Source organism: Ochotona princeps, chromosome 7, assembly GCF_030435755.1.
Source record: "Ochotona princeps isolate mOchPri1 chromosome 7, mOchPri1.hap1, whole genome shotgun sequence".
In the NCBI taxonomy this organism is placed as follows: domain Eukaryota; kingdom Metazoa; phylum Chordata; class Mammalia; order Lagomorpha; family Ochotonidae; genus Ochotona; species Ochotona princeps.
The window spans coordinates 68,173,611-68,195,473 of record NC_080838.1 but is presented as its reverse complement, the minus strand read 5'-3'; the positions used below and the strand labels follow the sequence as shown (position 1 = coordinate 68,195,473).

The window sequence follows — 21,863 nt, the reverse complement described above, 5'->3', positions numbered from 1 at the left end:
CTTATGTTTTCTAGAGACTTTTCGAGGACCTCCTCACAGAAATATAATCTTATATATTTTGATGTACTTAGAATTCTACTTAACTGATTGCCTACAGTATTTCTAAAAAATCACAAATTTATCTACTCACAATTTTATCATCATAGAGAAAAAGCAATTGTCTCCTCATAAACTTTCTAACTTTTTATATAACTCAGATATCTTCAGGGGAAAAAAAAAAGAGTGTTGACAAGAAATAAATCACCTCTAAATCATTCCTTAGGGAGGGCATAGGCTTTTAGATATATCTCAAAATGAACGAGTTTGGACACTTCCAAGACACAAGATATGTAGCTGTGAACACCCAATGGGAAAGCACAAATAAAGATGGTGGCAAACTATGTTGCTGACTTGGTGATTTATTCTGCTTAATGCCATCTGACAGGCACTTGACCTAAACTTACTTATCTCCATTCTTACTCTCAGCAAAGATCTGGAAGTTGATCTTAAGAAAATATCTTTTCTTCTATTGTTCTCTTGACTTTGGGCATTTAAGGAATCAATACTGGGCCAGCAGAGTTCAACAGTAATATTATTTTCTGTATATGCTGTTCTGTAGAGAAGAAATGCCAACTGAAATGTAACAGTAAAGAATAGCTAAGTGAAGTAAATTGGGTGTTTGCTAAAGAATCCGTTCTAAAGTTCTAAACTCACTTATTTTCTCAACTCCACAAGTTTCTGTAAATTGTCAGTTCCATGTGATAGGCCATTTGTTTGCTCAATGTTTACCACCCTGAAGTCTCCATCAATTTTCTGACTGAAAATCCTTATAAACTGTACAAAGAAACTTCACTTAGCAAAAAATCAAAGGAAAACAGCTTTTTTTGGAATCTGACTGAGGCTCATACCAAGCTACAGTTTTATTAGCCCTGTAATCCAAAAACAAAAAAATCCTGTCTCTGTAACTTTGCTTACAGAAATTATCAAAGGCTGAGTGTGAGAACAGAAGTTTTATCCATTTTAAGTGATGGGTATATTAACTCATCATGTTTCAGGTATGATTTAGCAGGTAGTGACACTTCAAACAGGGCATCCAAATTAATCACGCACAAGTAGTAAAACAAACTTGGGTACTTTATATACCTCAATAAATCTGTCAATTGATGGAGGTGTGTTGCCTTTCCAATGTCTTGTCTGCTGTTTTACATTGTGTCCATCTGTAATTATGCACATCTCTTGGCTGGAAAACTGTTGTCCTTTTTATGCTAATAAAAAGTTGCATCACCTAAATCGGGCCATTGTAGGTGGGGGCCCCTGTATAAAACTCAGGTCTATTTTTCCCCAGGGGTTTAACAGAGAGGGAGTATCTTTGCTAGCAGTAAGGTGTGTTCACACCACTCAGGTTCTGTCATTGAGGTAAGACTTTCAAAAGTATCTTCCTTTGATAAGCATCTCATCAAATTGTTTTCTGTCACTGTTGCATTTTTTGAGACCTCTTCCTCAGTTTCTTACCTAAAGATTTTGGCATATCACAGGAAAGTGATTATAGTCACCCACCAAGTGAAAACGATTTTAGAAAATTCATCTGTTTTTGCTTTGTTGCAATAGTCAAAAGAAAAAAAAATAAACTAAATAGCTACTTTTGCAACTGCTTTCTGATGCTAATGCAACCACAATGTAGGAAAATACAGTAGACTGATGTGTGATTGAGTACAATGCTCTCATCTCCACACAAAATTGACATTTTAATAATTGAGAAGTTGGAAGGAAAATTAGGAAATGATGTTTTCAAAAATTCCTTTTCTTGAATTCATAGCCACTAACACAATCAGGTCATAATGTTACACAAGAATATGTGTTACCTGTGTTACTTTTCGATAGTGAAAAATCATTGACTACCACTTTTGCTACTACAAAGAGAATTTATATTTTTCACCTGCAGTTTTATGACAAAATACAAAATTGATATGTAGTTTTCTCTTATTCCTCTTAAATTATCTTCTATCCCTCAGAAATTGATGGTGATTCAGCCCCAGTTATCCTTTATTAAAGAGAATTTTAAAGTATCATTTGATAAATGAGGTCATCACTGCAGGAATAGTGTAAATATTTAGCTTTTTTTTTTTAGTTAATCAAGCTAAGTGTTGAGTACTTTCTCTGTGACATGCAGCCAAGAGGCTAAATTGTAACCTGTTATTAGCCTTGTCCACAATTTATGTGCATCTATGATTTAACCTCTTCCCAAACTAGTAGGTGGTATGAGATGTTCTGGAAGGATTGATGTAATTTACAATTCTAGTGTAATCTGAAATTGTATGTTGACCCAAAATGGACTCCATTTTCCATTTCAATATGTCATATCCTAGTAGCAACCAGTTTTGGCATTTTTATTTTAAATCACTTTAAATTGGTCATTTTTTTTTCTTTAGATTTGGATCAACTTACTGTCCTTTCCTGGCCTCTAGATATTTGAATGTGTTTTTTTCTCTGTCTGGAGTATATTTCTTCTCTCAACAAGGCATAAAATGGTGGACTTTTCTTTTTAATGTTCCTGAACTGGAATCACTCATTATTCTGAGCTTCCTCAGAAGCACAATTTTGATGTTATTTTCTTTTTTGCTTGTTTAATTCTTTTATTAAAATGTATCACTTTTGGGGCCACCGTTGTGGCACATCTTGCAATGTTTGAGTCCTGGATGCCCCATGTCCAATCCAGCTCCCCGCTAACATGCCTGAGGAGAAAGGAAAGCAGAGGAGTGACCAAGTGATTGGATCCCTCCCATCCACATGAGACCCATATGGACCCAGCTCTGGCTTCTGCAGCCATTTGGAAAATAAACCCAAGGATAAAAGATTCCTTCTCTCCCTGTGTGATTTCCTCGTCTCTCCTTTCTCTTTGTGACTCTGTCTTTGAAATAAATAAATCTTTAAAAAATATTTTAAAACTTCCACCACCTTCTCTCTTTATGTTTTAGTGCCAGAATTTATAGCTTTCTGTCTCCTATGAGCTGCCTCCTTGGAGAGTCATCCTCACAGATCCAGACACACATTTACTAAAAAGTGCAAGAAAGAATATGAATGCATGAATGTACATAAAAGATATTTCTTTTGTTGCACCACTAAAGCTATCAGAAGGGATATCTACATAAGAAACTCAAGTTGTATCCTGAAGCCTATTAAGCTGGAGCAGAATCATATTTTAAGGCCTTGGCTATTTTAGCTATTAAGTTGAAACATCCCAGTGAATTAGCCAAGGATGGCAACATCAGAAAGGCTTTGCAACTCCAAGTTCATAGATCAAGAAATCCAGATCTCTGGAAGGCAACTCTATCTTATCTATTTTACTTAATGAAATAGCTGTTTTCTAAATGTCATGTCATGGATCATGTGACTTGGACTTTTTCTGCCTTAATACACTCAGTTATTAATTGAAGTATGTAATTTTATTCATGTTTTACTTTTCCCTTTCCATGTCTTCGTATAGTGAAATATGGATAATGGAATAGTCCTCTGGCATCCCTGTGCGCAAACTATAAGAATTACTAATATTCTAGAGCTGTTCATGCTAAGATTTCCAGTAACCTCTGAGATAATATATTTCCTCATATTTCCAAAGGTTAACATAGAAATTGTCAATTGAATAATAACTTATTAGAACGAAGAATTAGCATAAAATGTATATATATATATATTATAGGATTCACAATTAGAAATATTAAAATGTGAGCTTGTCTAAGAATGAAATAAAAATGAGGCAGTGACTAAACTGATTCTTAACTGCTAGATATCTCGGAGGCACTTGATAAACTCTCTTGACATTCAGCATTTCCTTCTCTTCTAATCTTTTATATATCCAATAATTGCTTCTCATCCTTCTTTAACTTTTTCCTAAGTTCGTTTTCTTTAACAACTCTTGTCCTGGACTTCAAACACTCAACTTTAATACATGTCTTTAGTTTTCTCTCTTATCACTTACTCTGATTTATTCTCCATGAGTAAAATCATTCTCAGTCAAAATTGTAAATACTATTTTAATTACTTACCACCTTAATATTTTTGGTTAATTAATTTTATGTGACAGGTAGAGTGACAGAAGAGGGACAGATAAATCTTTCTTTTATTGGCTTAATCCCCACATTTCCACAAGAGCTGGGCTAGGTAAAGCCAAACACAGGAGTGAGAAATTAAGTTTTGGTTTCTCATGTGGGTGGGTGGCAGAGAACCAATATTTAAGCTGTCCCCTGTTGTCGCCCAGGATGTGCATTAGCAGGAAGCTAAACTTGGAATGGAATCCAGGATTCAAACGCAGACATTCTAGTATGGGATGTGGACCTCCTCAGTGTGTCTTAGCTACGATATGCTTTGTGTGCTAATTGTCTTTCACTTTGATCATTGAGAAGACATTCGTGAATTATTTATGCCCATTTTCATCTACTAACCATCTCTCCTTCCTTTCCCCTAACTTGTAATGGGTAACCAAATCCTGACTGTTCAACTTGTCAAAGATATTTAGTGTTTTTTTAATCTTTTCTAATGAGCCTGTTTATCATATCTTAGTTCGTATTCGTGTTATCTTTCAGTTCTCAACCTTGATCATTTTGGGTTCCTTAGCTTGACTTTGTCAAATGCATTCTCCACATTAATACTAAAATTATCCTATGAAAGTTCAAAGTTTGTTATAACCTTTTAACTGCTTAGAAACTCACAGTGAGACATTGGCAAAGAAAAATACTCAAGGGTTGAGCCAACACATTACTTCCTACTGTCTGTCTGCACATACAGCTGTCCCACAGAACTGAAAGGTGTGGCAAAGGAAGAAATCCCTTTTTAAATTCATTTAACTCCTGGCCAACTGATGCTTGAATTTGCCCGCAGTCATGTTAGTAAAGAAACTAATGAGATATATCTTGTTCATTCTCTAGATGTTTCAAATTAGATATCTGTTGGTTACAGAGGAATTGATGTAAGTCAGCACAGGAGATCCTTTTAGGATTTTGGATGTTTTGCCATAAAGTAATGCCATATTAATAATAATGTAAACATACTTGTTACACAAAGTTTTCATCTACCAAAATATCACATACCATCCATAAGCATGTATAATTTGTATATGCGTATAATACTCATCATACATTGCACTTCTTATTTTAAAAAGAAAATGTATGTGTGAGGGGAACCAAAATATCAAATTGATTATTAATCAAGTTATGTATGAAAATAAAAGCTGAGCAAAACTCATGATTCATGCATCTTTTAGCATCATGCAATTATAATACAGTATTATAAAATAGAGTGTAACTTGAGGCATATCATTAAAGGTTGTCTTTTATCTTTTCTGGTTTCTACTGTTGTTGGTATTTTAATTTTTAAGAATAACAAATGATTAGATATCCCAAGAGAAATTGAGAGGTGTTAGCAAAGAGTGAATTGATAGCTCAGTAGTTGGTACTAGCATTCTAAGCATGAAAGCCCAGTTTACATTGGGCAGATGAACAAAGATGAATATCTGTAACAGCTGCTCTTCCCGTGCTGGAATGTCCAGTGATTGTTGACCTCAGTACATAAAGCACAGCGTTTTCACCCAGGTGGGAAATCATTAAGGTCCTCATCATGAACTGTGATAGGAATCATTCAGATGAATGTCTCTGTTGGTTACTAGCCAAGTGCTGGGTCCAATACAAACATGTTCACCTAGGATCAAAGTGAAATAAGAGTGGTCTCATTATAAAAAAACTGAACAGAATTAAATCTGGCTGTTGTTTTTGGGTTGTATCCCATTCCTCTTGAGACATCTGTAACTTCCAATAGTGTCTTTGCTCATACATATTGGTCCTTAGGAAGAAACTTAATCATTCACTAAGCTGGAGAATTCTGGTAGAATGAAGAAGGCAGAGCATGGCAGACTGGAGCAATGCTAACAAGTAAAAGCATAATATACTCTGCCTCTGGCATCCCAGTTTGTGAAGCATTTAAGTAGCAGTTTTAGAGCTGTGGACTTTCTCACCTTATAAGTTAGGCTGAAAAAAAAAAAACCCCACAGAATGCTCACAGTGGAATTATCAGTATACTAGTACCTGCTACAATGCTTCATGGGCATGATGTGTCATGATGAACCAAAGAATAAAATAAAAATATTGAGTGATATGCTTTTTTTTGCATTTCAAATCTAACCTGTATGGAAATGAAAGGGGAAATGAAAGATAGCTCAGAAATCCTTTGAATCTTTTAAGCTATGTTACTGTATGGTTTCTCAGTGAGTCAGGATAAGGTCCAATATAGGCAAGACCCAGCAGATGGTTCAACACAGGGGCAAGGAAACATTGTGAGGTAAGGAGAATGGTATAGAGAGGCAATTCTCCAAGAATTTCCAACTTGAGTCACATTTTGTAGCCATGCTCTCACTATCTGCCCCACACCCCAATACTCTGAACAGCTCATGATGTAGGCATACCATATTACTTCTGTCTGCAGCCACACCTTTGCTCCCTTTGAGACCATGGCCAGAAAGCTGATCCCACCTTTTTTCAACTAGGCGTCTTCTATTTATCCTTCAGACATAGCTAAAGTTTGTACCTGGACCTCTACATTGAATGAAGTGTGTTTCCTCAATAGTCCTGTAAACCACTGGCTGACAATCCCATTGTGAACAGAATCACTTCCTAATGACACAGACGTCTTTGCATTAGTCATTAAAAATGTGAACTCTCCATTTTTAGCAAAAGTCTTCCGAAGTCATAAGCATAGCATAAGGCCCTGGAAAACATGGCAGAGAATCCTGTCCTTATCTCCTTTAACCATCTTTCTGTTACATTAGACTTTCTGGGTATGTGGTTATCTCTCCTATGAGATCTCACCTTTTCTGATGGCAGAGTCCAAGTGCTACGACTGTTTGTACCATTAGCACCTAACTTGGGACCTATCAGTTAGGAGTCCAATAAAATATATTTTGATCAGAACTGAATTTTAGGAGTCTGATAAAACATTTTGATCAATACATGTTTTGATCAGAACTAAAATATGCTCATTAGTCTTTTATAAGAATATTTTTTGTATTGCTGAAAGTTAAAAAAAAACCCTCCAATTTACAGACTTAGTTTGAGTTATAGAATATTAAAGGACAATCAAGTGCAGACAATCACCCAACTTCCAGATAATCTGATAGGTGTATTTCTTACATTTATTGATTAGTATTCACACTAACCAGTTGTTAGAAGTATTATTACTACCACTTGAGGCTTAGTAACTGAGACTTAGAAAGATTAATTATCAAACCAGCATGATGCAGCTATAACCCAGTTTTATTTATTCCAGAGATTGTGCTTTTAAGCAACAAATAGTAAACTAAATATTCTGCAAGACAGCCCCATGGCATGGACTCCATTTGACACACTGTAGAGATTCTTGTGTCTGAACTTCTGCAGATAAAATGTTGCTACTAGTTATTTCCAACAAACTAATCTACTGACTCAAGCAGCAGCCTGGCCACGTTCCACCAATTCTTTGATGGAGGCAGCCATTAGTATCTACTTACTTGGAAGTGTCATAATGTTCTTAGTTCAAGTAGAAAAATGAGCATAACATAGCACAAATGCCTTAATGCAACGTTCAGCTCTTTCATTGGACATATTTCAGTAAGTGAAGCAAATAGTTATTATAATCAAGATCACTAGATTTTGCTCACACATAAAGTGAAGAAAAAGATTAATAATAGTATATTTTCTAAGCACTTGCATATCTGAGATTACATGTGGCCTATACTTACACTTTAATCCAATTGTAAAATCTCTGGCTCACATTGTCTGGTCCTCAGGACTTAGCTGCGTTTGTACCTGGCAATAAGTACAAAGAAAAAAAAAATCTAAGAATGACCTGCTCTTTCCCACTTTATATATAATGTTCCTGAGAAAGAACATGACATTATCCCTGAAGCAAAAGACTCACTCAGCAGATCCTTAGGGCTGATTATTCTTCATCAGAACGTTCAGCAACCGAAACTGTCGGCTCAATATCTGCTTCATGAGCACTTCCTTTCCTCGAGCGGCTTCTTAGATAACCATCTTGTCCATTTGTTCTGCCTTTTCCTCCAAGGGAACATCACTGTATAAATATTGTCTTTCCTTTGTCCGGGGATACGTTGTTCATAGTTCTTTGTAGATCATTGCTCTATATTATTTTGTGTGATTTCTTCATGCATAGAAAGAAGATACTTCAGAAATATCCTGAGAAAACAAATTAAAAGATAAATACATTTTAGTGCTAAGAAAGCTGAAATACATGCATAGCTTTTTTTTTCTTAAAATGTGTTTTTCTTGGGCTCATTAAATATCTTTATGTGCCTTTATAATGATTCTGCATTGCATAACATTAAATTTTGTCTCTATTCTATTTACATCTCTAGAAATGCTTTATTTGTTTTTCCTTTCCACATTTTCCTTGCCTTACCTTTTGTTTTCACTTCTCTGAACTCCTGTATCTGTCATTGGGAATCTATCCTGCTCCTGGTGGCTACTACATTTGAGATTTTGAGGAATTAATGTATGATGCTTCCTCACGTGTCCATTTATTTTTCTGTTTATTTACACATAATCTTCATTTTATTGTTCCTTATGATTTAATGAGTTAATCAACTAAAATATCACATAAGAGAAAACTTCAAGACATTCATGAAAATAAAAATAGTGTCAATTCATGCAAATTTTCTGTGAACTTTTTTAGACATCTTTGTGCCTTGCTCTCCAGCCAATTTATTTCTGATTAATGTCTGTCTTCGAATTTATGTTCGTCTCCCTTAAGAACATGGGAAACTAATAAGAATGAGAAGGATGGTCTATAGTGAGTTCTGGGTGTGCAGCCACCACTTAGCAAGTTTAATTAAATAGGCTGATCACCAATTTATTATCTTCAGTTTCAAAATGTATTTGAGAAGCAGAGAAACAGACAGACCAAGTTCTCATTTGCTAGCGCACTTTCCAAATTGGCATAATGGATAGGATTGGGCAAGGCTGCAGCTGGGAGCAAGAAACACAATTCCAATCTCCAACATGGGCTGCAGGAACCCTACTACTTGAGCCATCACCCATTGCTTTTAAGTCTGCTTCTGCAGAGAGCTGCAATCAGGAAGCAGAGCCGGGTAACTCTTATTCAGGACAGGGGCATTCTAACTGGAGTCTTCACTGTAAACCTAAATGTCCTTTCCCCCAATTTTATTATTTTCTTTACCCTTTGAATTGATGTGAATTTCAGCAATGCTCTTACTTGTACTATTTCCCGCTGGAACTGCTGTTATGTTCGAAGCTGAGATACAGAACAATATATGAGTGAAATGGGTCCATTGTAGCACAAGAAAGAATGCTGGGGTCTGTGGTGTACCGCAATATGTGCTTCATCATAAGATAACCATAACTCGTCAATTTATTCCAGTATTATTTGGTTATTTGGTGAGGCTACCGTGCCTCAAAATTCTTTTTAACTCAATCCAGAAATACAGAATTTTTTTTGAAAAGTGAAATATATTTTCAAGACAGTACAGTTCAAACATTCTGTACCTGCAATCTCTCATGCTTTACTCTCTAACAGAAAATACAAGGGGATTATTGACCTGCCCTTTTAAGATGTTTTCTGGGCCCGATACAATGGCTCAATGGCTAAATCCCCGCATTACAAGAATTGGGATCCCATATGTGCAATGTTCCTGTCTTGGCTGCTCCACTTCTCATCCAGCTGCCTGCTTATCCCAAAGAAAACCTTGGGACCCTACACCCAGAAGAATCTCCTGACTCCTTGTTTGAATAGACTTGGTCATTGCATCCATATTGTGGAGTGAACCAGCAGCTGGAAGATCTCTTTCTCCACCTCACCTTCTCTCTGTAAGTTTGATCTGTATTTCCAATAAAAATAAATATGTCTTTAAAAAACACAGTACCCCGAACACCAGTGTCAGAGTGACCATGTTTGGATCATGCCCATGTTTCTGATTTCAACTTCTTGAGAATGCACAACCTGAGAGATAGTGCATGAAGGCTCAGGGATCTGAGTCTCCTCTTCCCAAGTAGAAAACCTGAAATGGAGTTCTGGACTGCTGGCTTCAGCTTGGCTCAGCCCCAGCTAGAGGCATTTGTGGAGTGAACCAATAGTTGGAAGATCTCCATTCATCTCTCTACATCTCTCTTCCTTCCAAATAAAAGAAAACGGAAACAATTAAAAGAATAAACCAAAGAAGAATCTTCCGAACACAGGACTCTGAATGACTACTGAAGTTATGTATCCTTTAAACAGGCTCTGCTCCTAACTCTTATTCATCTCTCTTACGTGATTTATCTTGTTGCTCATTTTCATCTGATTTCAGGGATTTCCTAAATTATGTCCTTAACCTACTTCAAATTGAAATTTATCCATAAATAAAATCATTACTCTTTTGTATGAAACACATTTTTTTCTGCACCTGTTTTCAAGGTTTTTGTTTTAATCTTCATTTTTCAGAAGAGTGACCATGCGTACCTAACTGTAGCGTTGTCTGTATGCTTTCTTTTGGAAGTCATCTGAGCATCTTTCAACAAAAAGGAAAAACATAGGGCACTATATATGTGTTCATATTTTTCTCTGTCATGTTCTCATCCTCTTCCCATTCTGAGAATACAATTGTTTGTATTCTAGACTTTTTATTTTGTCTTTTGTGTTCCTGAATATCTGAATTTTCGGGCAAGATTTATTTGTCTGAAAGGCAGAGTGACAGAGAGAAGGGAAGAGTGAAAAACAGACCTTCCATTTGTTGATCCACTGCCCCAAATGGCCACAACGTTAGGGGACTGGGCCAAATCTAACCCAGGTGCCAGTAAAACCGTCAGGGTCTCTCACATCATATTTGTGGTCCAAATAGTTGAAACGTAGTTTGCTGCCTTCCAGACACACTAGCAGGGAGCTGGATTGAAAGTGGAGCAACTGGGACTCAAATAGGTACTTATGTGGGATGCCGTTGTTGCAGGTGGCAGCTTAATCTGATGTGCCACAATACAATTCCGTCAGCATATTCCTTGTCTCTTTTCTGTGAGGTCTTCAGACTAGATGATTTCTAAAAGATGTTTCTTCAAGGTCACTAAGACTTTCTTCCATCATTTCTAGTCTACTGGGAAATCTATCTTGTGATTTCTCTAATTGTAGATTTTTTGAATGTTCAAGAAGTTTATTTTTAGTTATTAAAGTCTCAATTTCTCTATTGAAATGTTCTACATTTCCATTTATTTTATTTTCCTACACATTAAAAAATTAAAACATATTTATTACAACCACATTGAAATTATTGCCTGCCAGTTTTAACATACAACTCATGTTGGAATGGGTTTCCACTCAGTGCCTTTCTCATAAGTGTAAAACCATTTTATCGTTTCTTTAAATAGTTCTTGACTTTCTGTCGTACACTGGACATTAATATCTTCAGAAAGCCAAGTCATCTTACTTTCTCTTGCTGAATAGCAGTATGTTTTTCCAACAGTCAACTTGACTGAACTGGAATTCCAAATTCTGATATGAAATTTTTCTCTTTTGGTCTCATGTGCTGCCTACAGTCTGCTCTGTGTGTGCGTGGTTCAGGAATCAGACAGATATTTGGACACAATTTATGTGGGCTGGGAATTCCCCCTCTGCATCTCACCATTTTCAAGAAGTACCCCATTTTACTAAGCAGCTGATACAGTTTCCTAATTATCAGTCATATGGGTCTTTAAGCTAATAATCCTAGAGAGTGACTGTCAGGTGTAGGATACCCAGGCTTGTTTCATACTTGGTCCTGCTCTCAAGTTCAAAGTCACACAGCACAAGAAACTCACTCAGTACTTTTCTCTTCCTTGATGCATCAGCTACTCACTTCTAACCACGTCTGGATTTGTTCTGTTTTCCAGTACATTCAGGGATTTGCTTAGTGCTCTGTATTCACTATTAAACCTGAAATTTGAGAATCCCGGAGCTACTTGGCTACTGCTAGAATAGTAAGTTCTCAGGCCAGACATGCTGAAGTTTTCTGTCGCTACCTCCACCCTAACCCCAGACACCACCGTATCCTACTGGAATCACTGTGACCTTCTAAGGTAGAGTCTGGTTTCTATACGCTAACTCTTTTTCATCAGAACAGCCAGAGTGATCTATTTGTTAGATCATGTTATTTATCAGTTCACAATGTTTGCTATCGCTAGCAAGTAAGATACACTGTCCTTACTTGCTAGGTCCCATTCAGTCCACTTCCCAGGAGTAGATGAGAACTATTCTCCTACTCCCTCTCCTGCACTCACTCTAGCAAGTCACTGGACACATCACTCTCCAAACACCCCGAGTCAGGGCTTTATCACAGTGTCTGCATTTACTCCGAAGTCCTGACTTGTTCCCATACCTCCTTCACATATTTGATTACATAATGTTCTCTGCTGAGGAGCTCTGTTTTAAAGACTTTTTAAAGTTGTTTCTATGAAGACAATTAGAGAAAGACAACAGATAGAGAATCAGAGCTCTTTCTTCTGGTTCACTCCCTAAATGACTGTAATGCCTAAGGCAGGATTAAGTAGAAACCAGGAGTTTGGAACACTATCCTAGTTTCTCACATAGGGAAGGTAAGTGCCTGGGCTGCCTTCCACTGCGTTCCTGGGCACATTAACATGAAGTTGGATCGGAAGTGAGCTGGCTAGGACTTGAACCAGCACGCAAACGTTCTATTGACATCATAGGCAGTGGTTTAATCTGTTGCACCACAATTCTAGCACCGTTGACGCCTTCTAATTTGATACTAAATTTTTAGTCTGACTTCCCTTTCCATTTGCCTAGCAGACTTTTCCCATTTCCAACATAAATTCTGCATAAATTGCTCACCATTTTGAATTCAAAAGGCACATCAAATCCTTCCTTTTGGATAATCCCAGTGCGCTTCTGTTTACCAATCTTTCCCTTACTACTCTTGCCATTCTGTGAGAGTGGTATATGTGTACGTCAGTAACTGGGCAGCTGCCTTGTCACAGAAGTGGACTTTGGAACTCACACATTTTCTCCTGAGCCAGTTTCCATTGAGTTTCTATAATTCTCTGTTAATCTTCGTTGGAATTGGGGCTTTATTTGGAGTGTTATTTTCCATGCATCAACCTGACTGAAACTCTGGTAGTATCTCCCAGAACTTTGTCTTTACAGCCATTCAATAAAAGTGAGGGTGTCTGCTTATATGCCTGGAAAAAAAAAAAGCTGAGTGTAGAGTCACATGAATTTGAGCTGGAATCCTGGCCTCTGACCAGCCTAAGACAAGGTATCTGACCTCAAACTGTCTGCTGAATGTATTTCTCATATGGAGTATAGAAAAGATGCTCCTTGTTAGAATATAAATTCTATAAAATAATGTACATGATATGCTTAAATACATAAATGGTTTGCAAACTTTTCATTTTTATGTCTCTCATTTTATATTAGCTTCATTTCTTTCCTGTTTTTTTGGGAAACACAAACTCTTTGGATCATTAACATTAGTGGTTAAATCCAAAGTTTTTATTAGATTAAGAAAAAATTATTCCATAGTTTCACAACAGTCCAGGGTAAAGACATATTACTAGTAACTTCAGAAGATTCCGCATTCTGGGTAGAGGCATAATTCTCAAGTCTCAAGTTATTTCTATTGACCCAGCAATCTACTGGCATTTCTAAAAGTTCATCCAACATTCTCAGAAAATAAAGGCAGGGAGGGAAGAATGGAGAATGAAAGGAAGCATCCTTTGTTTAGAGGAATAAAAGAACAAGCAATGTACTGAGCTCTCTCCAAGAACTTCCTTCCCCTGGGGAAAAGGGGTTCTGCATAGCCAGACTCAGCAAATATTTGCTAAACAAACAGAAGAATAAATAGACGGACCGATTAATTAATAAATATCATTTCAGAAGCTGATAAATGTCGCTGTGGTTTTGGGTTTTCAATAGCCACTTACAAGAGAAGGGAGAGCTGGGAGGCAGACCTTTGAGCCGTGCAGGGTGTGCCAAGATCTGGCACCACCATCAGAGACTATGTCACTGTTTTGCTAAGTATTGCCATAGTAACCATGGGTATGGCCACAGCAGCAAAAGCCTAATGTCAACATTTACCATGATTTTGCTGGTTGAGCCCTTTCCTTATTTATCTCAAAAAATCATTCTCTTTTTCTCTTCTTAATATTCTGACAGGTATTTGCTTATAGCTTGTTTGTTTGTTATTTACTAAAAACAGACCCAGAGTGATTAATGAGATTTTATTGGTTTATACAAAAAGGAAGAATCCTGGAATTCATTTCCTTTATTAAAATTACATATTTTGTGTCTCTTTCTTTGAGTTTAGTGCAACATCTCAAGCTGCTGTTCAATTCTTCCCTTAAACTCTGGGTGGTGATGACTTAAGACAGGGAGACAAAATTCTCTCCTGAAATCTTGATGAATTCCTTCTCAACATATTTTAATTCATGTTACTTCAGAGACTCCAAAGAAAGATGAATTCATGCAATCTGTGAGATATTCAGTGTAATTCAAACTGCTTTCCAGTTCCTCTGAAGGATTTAGTTACCAAAGACTGCAGAAATAATTGTTAAGTTGTAAACCAACTACACGGACATTCTTCAGGAGGGACTCCAGGAAAAGAATAATCATGAGGTTCTAGTGATTTTTTTCCTTAGGACTTCATGATGTTAGTTTGTAATGTTTATGACACATTTTCTCATTCATAAATCATTAGACTGATAATACTCATCATGGGTTGCTACTAAAAACAAATGGATTAATACATGCAAAATGATTAGAAATGCTACCCATTTTAATTATTAAGCCAGACTTTATTTCTATTTTTAAATATTTCTTTATTCCATAGAGGAAAAAAAGATGCCATTGTCATTTCTACTTCCCAACCCTTGATCTCAATCTGTGACCATGCTACGTTCTCTTAACTTTTTGTTTTTATTAGTGGTAATTAGCTGAATAGTAAATATCCAAATAAGGATAAGAAAGAAGAGGATAAGAAGAAAGATGGAAACAACACAAGAGGAATGTAAATTTATTAATAAAATGCTGTAAGTTCACTGCAGACAGGACTCATACCATCAATACATCTACATATTGATTAATCAGACATCTGAAGTGTTGTGTGTGATTCATGCCTTAAAAATATGAATGTAAAAATGAATGAGTAAAATTAAAAAAAAAAATAAAAAGGAAATCTCAAAAGAAAGCAAGCAACAAAAAACCACAAAATAAAATGAGTGAGTAGGGGGGTGATGTGGTATAGTGGTTAGGCTACCTCCTGCAATGCTGAGATCCCACATAGGCTCAAGTTTGTGTTCTGATCGTTTCGTTTTTAACCCAACCCCCTGCTGATACATTTGGGAAAGCACTGGAAGATAGCCCAAGTCCTCGGGCTCCTGTACTCACTTGGGAGACATGGAAGAAGTTCCTGGCTCCTGGCTTTGGCCTGGACCAGCCCTGGTCATTGCAGCTATTTGGTGGAGTGAACAAGTAGCAGGAAGATCTCTTTCTAAATCTCTTCCTCTCTCTCTGCAACTCTGTCTTTCAAATAAAGAAATAATTGTAAGAGAAAATGAGTACAACAAATGAAAATAAGTGGAAGCTATGTGATCATCTCAAGCCTTTTAACAGAAATTTTCATTGAGGAGTTACACGTTACATAAATTAGATTTAGTCAGCTTTTCCTTAAATGTTAAAATTCACCAGAAGCTGTCAAATTCATGTCTAAAATTCATCAAAATAGATAGATGGGAGAAGGGAGAGCAGAATAGATGAGAATCGGAGATATTTCTCTGGCAAATTCATTGCAGACACTAAGTAGAACTGCAAAAGTAGTCTTGTGTTTTTAAATTTCAAACTTCAAAAACTTTGAAATTAAACTATCATTTTTTTAAAAATGAAAGAAATATTAACACAGGAAACTCTCTTCTGCGTTTGTTTCCTGCCCATTGGCATTGCACTTCATGCTTCTGCTGTGTGAAGGGGAGCAGAGGCAGTGAGGGCATTCAACACGGGCTGCACAGCCACAGGATGAAATGCCCTCTTGAGGGAATTATTCACATGGTGGTGTGGCAGCCAGGAAAAATAAATATGTTAGATTTTGTAGAATCGAATATGAGCACATAAGAGGTGTTGGGCTGGGTACCACACAGATCCTGAGCAGGCTGGCGCTGCCCCAGGCCAGCATACCATACCACCAGAAGTCCAGGCCCAAAAGTGTGCCAATGCAGTCACAAACCTGATGGCTGTGAATTGTCCTGGGAGTGGGGGTAGGGATTGGGGAACTACTGAGTAAGTACATTACACATGAGGAATGACTTCTGAGAGACTTCCACAGACCACACCACTAGAATCACAGGTAAACAGGGGGGCTGAGACCCGAGACTTCGGAGTAGGGGAAGCCAGAGGACATGCTGGGATCAGACCAGGATACCTGTCCATGTGGGAAACCTGGGCTGCGCTAGCTGATTTTTTTAAAAGAAAAATTATTTATTGTTATTGGAAAGGCAGATATACAGAGAGGAGAGACAAAGAGGCCTTCTGTCCGATGATTCACTCCCCAAGTGGCCGCAGCAGCAGGCGCTTGGCTGATTTGAAACCAGGGACCAGGAGCCTCTTTCTGGGTCTCCCACGTGAGTACAGGGTCCCAAGGCTTTGGACCATCCTCGATTGCTTTCCAAGGCCACACACAGGGAGCTGGATGGGAAGCAGGGCCATTGGGATTAGAACCAGTACCCATATGGGATACCAGGGAGTACAAGGCGAGGACTTTAGCTGTGAGGCTACTGCACTGGGCCCATGGGCTAGCTGACTTTGATCACACTCCACTGATGCACACAAAAGCTAAGGCTGGGATGCCTGCTTGGCCATGGTAACTACCAGTGAGTGTTGGGGCAGAGGGTGGGCCACATTATGTTAAGCCATGACACTAAGCTGAACCTGAGAGAATTGGGTCTGGGGGCAGATTCTGTGGCACATTTGTAGGCTCATCTCTGTGGGACTTCAGTACCCGCTGGTTTTTGCATGAGAGCTAGGAGTGGTGACAGACCAAGCTAGGCACAGCCACAGAACTCTCCAACATTAATAGGATCTGGGGTTCTGAATAGACAGGATTAGCCCAACCTGCAGCACCTGCAGGCACACCCAAGAACTGAGTGTGGAGACAGGCTGGGAGGCAGCAGCCACTAGCATTCACAAAGGCCAAGACTAGGGGTAGAATATGTTGGGCAGGGTCATAGCATCTGCTGACATGTGTGAGATCTGGGCCTCGGAGTGGGGCTGTTGAGGGAACCTGGAGAACTCCCCTACTAGACTGTAGCTCCTGAGCTACAAGAGTTGAGCACAAGTGTTGGACCTACGTGTAGGCCAGACTAAGCAAGGCTGTTTCACTTGTTGGCAGGTGTGTAGATTGGCTAGAGCAAGGCCATGCCAAGTTGTAACACACACTGGGAGGCAAGGGAACCAGAATGGGGTACAAGCCATACCAGGCTGGGCTTCTGTACCCTTCTGTTCCTATGAGAGCTCAGGATGGGGGCTGGCTGGGCAGGGCTAGGCTGCAGCACCCACAAGTGAGAATTGGGACTTGGGTCTGGCCGAGTCAGGCCAAGCTGCGGCATCTGAGAGCAAGAGCCAAGGCAGGGGATGGGCCATGTCAAGCTGGGTTGAAACAATCATTGGCATATGCAAAATCTATGGCTGGGAATGAGCCTGGTTGGGGAGCTAAGGAGAGTGCCTTGCTGGGCTGCAATTCCCACTGGTAAGTGTGAGAGCCAAAATGGGGGTGTGGGTGCTGGACTGGGCTGGAAATGGCTACAGCATCTTTCAGCATGTGTGTGTGCTGGGTTTGAGGGTGTGTCAGACAGGGCTAGGCTCCAGCACCCTCTGGCAGGTATAGGACATACTAGGCTAGGTTGTAGTACCTGCTGAACCACAGGAGAGCCAGGTCTGGCCCAGGCCGGGCTGGCTGTACTGTAGCACCAACAAATAAGAGCCAGAATGGATGTGGGCTAGTCAGGCAAGTCTACTGTAACCTGCTGGTGAATGTTGGGACATGAAGTGGGCCATGTTAGGCTTGGCAAAGCACCCATGGGTGCATGAGAGATATGTGACTAGGATTTGGCCTGACAGAGGAGCTTGGGAACTTCTCTGTCAGGACACAGTCCCTGCTAGTAAGCATGAGAGATGAGACTTGCCTTAGGCCCAGACCAGGTTAGGATACAGTACCTACTGACATACGTGCAGATCAGGTCTGAGGTCAAGCAAGGCTGGGCCAGTTCACAGCACCTACTAGCAGTTTTGAGAGCCAGGCTGGAGTGCAGAACAGATCAGTTTGGGTCACAACAGCAGCCAGTTGACAACAGGGCTGGGACTGGGGGTTGGCTAAGGCTGGGCTAGGCTGCAATACCCATTGGCACGAACTGAAACCAGGAGGCAGGATGGGCAGAGCCAGGCGGTAATGAATGCCGTGGTGAGGTGAAATGTGCCAAACTGGGCCACAGTACTGACCACAGACCCAGGACTGGGGGTGAACCTGATATGGTGACTTCAGAAGCTCTGCTACTGGGCTACTGCTGCCACTGGTGCGTGAGAGCTGGAACTTGAAGCAGACCAGGCTGGGCAGGGCTACATCACCCATCGTCTTGCATGTGGGCTGGTTTTGAAGGGGGGCTGGGCTAGGTTACTATATCCACTGGTGATTGTATGAGCCAGAGTTAAGTGCAGGCTGGTTAGGCTTTGCTGCAGAATCACATGAAGGTACCAGAATTGGGGAGCAAGTCATGCCAAATTGAACTGCAAAATTTGCACTTAACCACATGGAAAGTATAAGATCCAAGGCTGGGAGTGGGCCTTGTAGGGAAACTGTGGGAACCTATGGGCTATAGTTTTCACCAGCGAGCATGAAAACCAGGGCTGGGAATGTGCCTGTCTGGACAAAGCAGCAGCCTTCTCCAGCATAACAGTGGGCTTAATAGTGGGGTTGATTGGGTTGAGCTAAGCTGCAGCACACGTTGGTGTGTACGAGATCTGAATGGGATGTGGGACACACTGGATCAGTGTGTCCCACCAAGAATCAAAGCTGAAAGCAAGCCTGGTGAAGTTTATTGGGGGTACTCCGAATAGGTTGCAGTTCTCACTGATGTGCGTGAGGACTGAGTGTGTGATGGGCAGGGTTTGGCTGGGCCACAGCATCCATTGGTTTGTGTATGAGATGGGGTTTGAGACAGAACTAATGAGGCAGCTGCAACCAACAATGTGTGTGTAGCTAATGTGGGTGACACACTGAGTCAGATCCTGTACTGGCTGGCAAACACAGGCGTCAGGTCTCGAGTCACCTCAGGGGAGGTTTCTTTGAGGATTCCACCATCTGGACTTTTGGACTTAGAATTCTGACCATGAGAAAAATCATGGGATCTGTGGTCTGACCTTGGAATCCATGTATTGGTACTGGGCTTCCCCAGTTGTTGATGCCTGGGTAGTGGACAACATGCCAAGATGCACATGTGGAACAGGACAGTCAGTTCACTGAGGTCTGAGAGCATCTAGAACCATGGCAGAAGATGGAGGGCAGAATAAACTGGACAACTCTCCTTGCCAAGCTTTGAGAGCAAGTACCTAGACTGGATACTCTAAGGTGGACTTTGTCAGCCAATAGGCCTTGGAAAGAATTCCTTAACCTTGGAACAACAAAACCAACAGTATCTTAGAACTGTTGAAGCCACTTAAGCACTACCCTTGGACATGCTCCACAATGGGATTCTAAGATGACATCAAGTGGCCATCCCCCATCCCTGGGTACTTATGTGGTTAGACTGCTGGGAGTGGTCCTCTCCCTTTCTGATTTCCCTTCCCCAGATACAGGAAGGGAAAAACATTGGAAGCAATTGTCTAATCTACTTTCTTACCTACCTTGACCTCTTCAGTGGTTCACATGGGCATGCATCCTTCTCAACTATGTAAACAACATCAAAAATAAAATAAAATAGTAATAAAGGTGTTAGGCTGATTTTTAATGGAGTACAAATTTTGAGTAAATGAGATTCCATTTCAGAAATGCATGGTTTTTCTCACTTTCCACTTACATTTAGACAGCCGGGGCTGGTTTTATTCACATATCCCCAGCTCCAGGCCCCTAAACAGATCTTCACATCTCTCCATAAGCAATGAGAAACGCAACATTTCTCAGATGTTTTGGCCAGGATCCACTTTGCTAAAAAGAAAATACAAAGGGGTTTTCATCCCAAATAAACCCATCGTAATTTGGACTACCATAAATCTTAGTACAATACACCATACTTATCAAAGCTGCTCAGAATACTTACACATTGTATAAAATGAAATTTCTGGAGAATATTATGACACTGTCAATACCTTAAGGAAGAGATCAAACTGCAAAATTTAAGTGTGATTTCAGGTTTTATCCGATAATAAAGCCAAATCATTGTAAGTTGGGGACTTTGTCTATAGACGCTTATTTCATTGTGACATAGAAAAAGCCCCATGATGGGAAGAATCAACATGGAGCAAAAATAAGAAAGTACGAAGTTCGCATACCGGCAATTACTTGGGTTCAGAGTTTTTACAAAAATATTATGATCTCAGAGTAATTGTACAAATCAATAAAAATGAATCAGCAGCAATTAAAAAACCATAACCAAAATAAAACAACCACTGTATTATAAACAGATCAGAGAATTTTCTCAGAAAAATTAAGAAATCCTCTTGATTTAAGTGTGTGTTAGACATGCTTGCCAATCGCTGTTTGGCTAAGAGATTCTCAGTAGATGCTAAATTATTGTCTTCGAGAAGCATAATCATTTTGATTTATGAGCAATAAATTATGATATTTAGTGACTAAGACATCATTCCTTGTTAGAAAAGATTTGTTTGGACATAACAATAGACATATGTGGGAAACCCAAATTTTTGTAAGTCATATAAAAATCAGAAATGGACATACTGAACTGTCCTGGGGTTTCAGGCCAGGCTGTGTGATAGAATGGTAGCTCCCGCGGTGCAGGCATGCTTTGGAGTGCCACCTGCAGGCAAGAGGTGCCTTGAGCATACAGAAGCTCAGAAACCAAAGTGCTTAACAAGCACACTGATGTCTCATAGACTTTGCTAGGTACAGCAGCTGCAGCAGCAAGCAGAAGAGACTAGTAGCTCCACTATTAGAGCTTGCAATCAGGAGTCCAGGAATCTTCACAGAATGGATCAGGGGAGGAAGGTCTTAGTTTAAGGGCTAATAATGAGGTCAGAGTTCATCAGGTGAAGGGAGAATGCAAGACCGCAGAGGAGAGATTCTTGTGCATTTGAGGAAGTCAGGAAAAGACACAGTGGCTGTGCCCCAGAAAGCTAACGAAGATAACATGTTAATGGTGAAGAGATCTTCATGTTATTTAACCGTGTAATAACCTAGCTGTTTCCGGGATGTGTACTAAGTGTCCACAGACACAGACGTTCACACCTCATAAAAGATGAAGCACAGGCTACTAGAAGTCTTACTTGGTAGATGAGGAACCAGAGACATAGAGACACTAATTTCTCAGAAGGGACCAGCCAACTAGTCATAGAGGCAGGAACTGAATTCTGTGGTCCTGGCTTCAGAGTCCATGCTGTTCATTTCACCAGTCCTGCCCCTGCTATGATAGGTGCCCAGGTCTGTGTGAGAAATATTAGCTGAGCAGAAATGCAGTGCCACTGACATGTTCCAAAGAAGATACTACATGAATAGACTTGGGTCCTACTGAGGTTATCCTGACAACATATGGAGAACTGGTGGGAGCGAGACAGAGCAGGGGTAAGGATTAGGACCAGCAGAAAGCCAAAGGCCTCCAAATGAGGCTAGTGCTGTCTTTATACAGGGAGAGAACTGTTAGTTGTGGGCC

General features: G+C 39.6%; 1 long non-coding RNA gene across 1 annotated transcript; it reads right to left on the bottom strand.

The window, feature by feature from the left end:
• Positions 1–5,400: 5,400 nt before the first annotated feature.
• Positions 5,401–20,191, bottom strand: LOC131480783 (uncharacterized). The gene is made up of 3 exons (XR_009245810.1): positions 20,088–20,191; positions 7,921–8,198; positions 5,401–5,670 (listed from the first exon to the last, which is right to left on the bottom strand). It is a non-coding gene; the product is annotated as an uncharacterized LOC131480783 (long non-coding RNA).
• Positions 20,192–21,863: the final 1,672 nt, after the last annotated feature.